Below are 4,525 nucleotides of genomic sequence, written 5' to 3'. Positions count from 1 at the left end.
ACTACTTAATTAAAGAGATGAGATTGTCAAGGTTAAAATGTAATGCAGGATCATGTCTAGTAAGTAATAGTAGAATTCTATTAATAATGTCATATCTATTGAAGCCATTAAGGCAGTACTTTTTAATAAGTATCTTATTATCTTCCCAAGCAAGGAGGTAGTTAAAGAGGAGTAGATAATTAATTACAGAACGCTGATATAAGTGCTAAGAGCTGCTTTGTGGGGTCTATTACTATTTCTTTTGATGAACTCAAAGAGAGGAAGTTTCAGAAGATCTCTCTTCCATATAAATTTTTGGTCATACCCTCCAACACAGGGTATATGAAGCAAAATAAGACGCATAGCTTCTCTTCATTGAAGTGTAAGAGATGTGAAGAGTTTGTCTTTTTAATCCATCTCGGTTTTTTTGAAAGAGATATGTAGAAACAACCTCTTTCACTAGCATTAACAAAAGCTAGTTTGATAACCTGTGATATTACATCTTTAAGCCCAAGATCTCCTTCTAAAGGAATATTCTCATAACATTGAGTAATATCTGTCGAGAAAAGATGAAATATGTGTTTAGGGAGGTTAAGAGAAACCTCAACTATATTTTTTGTTATCCAAAAGGGGTTGTATTGTACTTGTAGAAATTTATGGCAAATTATTTTTTTAGATGCACAGATAAGTTCAAACTCTGCTAATATAAGGTCAAGACAAAGAGTGATATCTTTGGTGATATCCGTGAAGATGCCATTTGAAGCATCTAACAATGAACCATATCTTAGATATTTTTTGAAACTCATAGCGAATTGTGGTGTTATCCAAGAGTTATCTGTAGGTAACCATTTCCTAGGTGTTTGTGAGATTTTTTAAAAGAAGCATTCTTCCACTACTCTGGTTAAGTCCAATAGGACTGTCTTCTCCAATGGAGAGAATTGACAAGGTCAATTAAAGCTGATAGAGCAAGATAAGGGTTTTTTGGAAATTTAGGTATGTGGTTAAACCCTTTAGCCAAGATATTTTGGACTTTGTTATTTCCAATGATGGTAAGATCACAAGTACAAACATGCATACCATATGTATCAAAGTCTTTACAAAATGTGATAAACTGATTGCAGATGCATTCAGGGACTGAGTTTTGTCGAAGAAAATCATTACTGCAGACCAAGTTTTTAACTGGTTTTTTATATTTCCATTCAATTAGTACATTGTCTAGTAGTTTGTGATTGCCAAAAACTAGGTCGAAGCACTCACAAAAAAGTGTTTTCGGATGTATCCAATCAAGAAGCTCATTTTGAAGAGACAATGTACGTAAATAAAGTCCTGGCTTGGAACTTTTTTTTTGAGAAACTTCCTTCCACATGGGCTCACAGCAATCTGTAGTTATATCAATAATTACATTTCAAGAAGGTTCCTGATTGGTGTATTTATGCCTCTTCCTCAAGTATAGCTACGAGATTTTCCTCGATTAGAAGATGAGCTAGGTGTCAGAAAAGAAGTAAAAGAGTTGGGGGTAGCAAGAGAATTGGGTCTTTTCAAAGAAGGGGAATCATCTTCATCAATACATGGTTTGAGCAAGCTAGTGATAATCTGGCATAAGTGGTCAGATAGATCCCAGATTCATTAGATTTTAGTTCCTTCAAAATATCTAGCATTAGTCCTCAAACGATGTTGAAAGCAATCTGAGTGATTAATGTCTGTTTTGCTTGGCCACCTAACCAAGAGCAAATAAGGGAGAGATGAAAGTCCATTCATTTCTCAGGGAAGAGTAGGTCTAGATGGTTGAGAATAAACCATATGGCATGATCGAACCACATGATGCTAGATTCGCATAAAGCTTTTGGGTCAAGAAACTTGCAGGCACATTTAACATAGGGCAAAAAAACATTCCAAATGGATTCAGTGTAGAAGTTAGGGTTGCTTTTGTCAAACTCCATGTTTCCCTTTTTTCAGATGTAGAGGCCTATATTGGAAGGGCATTTGGAATGATTGATGAGGTTGAGGTTGAAGGCGGCTTTTATGAGTTCCCCTTTATCAAGGAACTGTCCTCCTTTCAGAATTTTTAGTATGCATTCTTCAATGGTAGAGGCAGGGAGTTTAGCAAGAAAAACCCAGGTTTCACTTAGAATAGGTGCTAAAAAAGCTTTGTTAGATAGGACCCAGAGCTGATGGTCTACCCCAAAGGATTCAATTTCAATCTGCCTAACGGGTAGGAAAGGAAAGACTTTAGAGATTTTTGGTACCATTTCTAAGAGGGTAGAGTCATTGAGGGAGGAAAGATTGCTCTGAAATTATTTAACAACTTCCAAAGTAGCACTATCCCTACAAAAGATGCCACATGTGTGAGGGATAGTCGGGGTAGCAGCTGGGGTACTTATAAAGGTAGAATTGAGGCCGCATAGTTTCTTCCAAAAGTTGGAAAGATCAGCCCTAGGATGAGAACGAGGCAAGCTCTTGCTGGTATAGTAACGAGAGTATAAGAAGCTGTGCTGTGTATTGTGATAATAAAATAACACCTTCTTTTAAATCCTTATCCAAAGTAGCCAAAAATTTGACCCAATCATTAAAGGATAACATGTGTAAGATAGACATGTTTTTGTCTGAGGTAAGAGCTGAGTCATAAATTAGTTGAGAAGCATCCAGGCTACTAATACATCTGAGGACAAGAGATGTGGCCACATAGAGGGGTTTAGAGGATAATTCCAAACCTTGCAAGAGAGCAAGGGTCTGCAATATACAAAAAATTTAATGAGGATATGACTACTTAGTGTAATAAGTAATACAACATTTGGCCTTTTCTTGGTAAAAAAAGGTCTCGTTCTAGCTGCTAAGGCTTTTTTAGGAGTATAGTCTTTTAGGTAAAACTTAATCTGCTCTAGAATCCTTGTATGATTCTCCGGGTTGTGTTTTACTTTCATGTGGGTTGTCATTCTAAAGTGTTTCTGATCCTGAAGGAAAATATATGAACATAGAATTAGTCATGTGGGTTGGGCCTGCAATCCTTAAACCGGCAAAGTCAGAGACTATGATAGCCGTGAGCAGGAGACCAGAAACACAATCTATGAGGGGCCACCTAACACCAGTCAACCGGTTAAGGGTTTATAGATTGTGGGTCTCACTTAGAACTATGCTTCAAAACTATCTTCTAAAGCCAACGTCTCGATTTTTCCATAGAATGGAAAAACCTTATGTTTAGGAAATGTGTATAGCTGTTTTACCATAAATAATAAGACATAATTGAACTTTTTACATTCAAAAGATAGTTGGCTGGAGAGAGAAGGATCAGAAGTACTTCCCTTGTCAAGAGTGTCTGTGTAATCATGTAAGGACAACTGCTTAAAGCCAAAAGAAACCTCCAAAGATAAGACAGAGTCCTTACCTGCATCCATCCAAACAAGACAACAGATATGTTAGCCTTGAATGTGTTTTACAAGTATCAAATGGACTATACCAGTTGTTATCCATGTCCATCCTTAACAAGTTTTTGTAATCAAACTTCAAGCCTTGGTCCAAAGTATTTACATTATCACCCAAAGTGTAAGGTATTTTAGAAGGTCATGCTACCTTTAGAACTAGCTCCATTGATGAAGTTTCATATCCACTTTTCTATAAAGTAAAATCCATATAAATGATATTTCTTTTAAGAATAATCATCAAGTTTTTTAGTGTTTACAGATAAATTTTAACCCTAACTAGGGTTCTATGTCCTTCTCCTTCCTCAAGTGTTACTTACCTTCATTGTTCGATGAGTAAGCCTAGAGATCTTTAGATATAAGTCTGATGTCAAGCTAGACCAAGTATGAAAGATAGTTAGTATGCCACAAGCCAATCGGCTAACCCCCAATCCATGTATAATATTGCACCACAGTAAGCAGTAGCAGCCTTTCTATATAGACTTAGCCAACCCATATGATGTATTATACCTGTTTTAAACAGCAAGGAACGTTACACCTCAAAAGTGCCATATTTTGCCACAACCCACCACATGGTGGTTTTACTTTCATCAGGCTATACTGCTAATTATGCCTCGCAAAAAAAAAATTGCTTAAGTGCCATTATCAATAGTAAAAAAACAATGAATATTGGGTACCTGCAGTTAAGTAATGACCAATTTTCAAAAAAAAAGTAGTAATTGTATCATAGTAATGTTCCCAACAGAAACCACCTTCACCATGTAATGCCACTCAAAGCCGACCACTGTAGTGGTCCTTACCAGGCTGAGGAACAGAGCCCACAAAACAGAGGTACAATCCCCTATATCATGCCCTGCTAAGTATAGTAATTTCGACTATTTAAGTTCATTGAATATATATTGGGTATGAAGGAAATCATATCTAGTTAAACAATGACCACCTTTGAAAAAAACCCGTAGTAGTACCATAGTAATGCTTTCAAAAGAAACCATCTTTATCATGTACTGTCAGTGCAAAGCCAACCATAGTAGTGGTTATTACCAAACTATAGAACGAGTAACAGAGCCCACCAAATAGAGGTCCAATCACTTATATCATGCCATACTAAGTAAAGGCATCCCGACTATTTG

The sequence above is a fragment of the Adiantum capillus-veneris genome, chromosome 24 (genome assembly GCF_014529385.1).
Source record: "Adiantum capillus-veneris isolate H3 chromosome 24, ASM1452938v2, whole genome shotgun sequence".
NCBI classification, from domain to species: Eukaryota; Viridiplantae; Streptophyta; class Polypodiopsida; order Polypodiales; family Pteridaceae; genus Adiantum; species Adiantum capillus-veneris.
Note: the sequence above shows the minus strand (reverse complement) of the source record.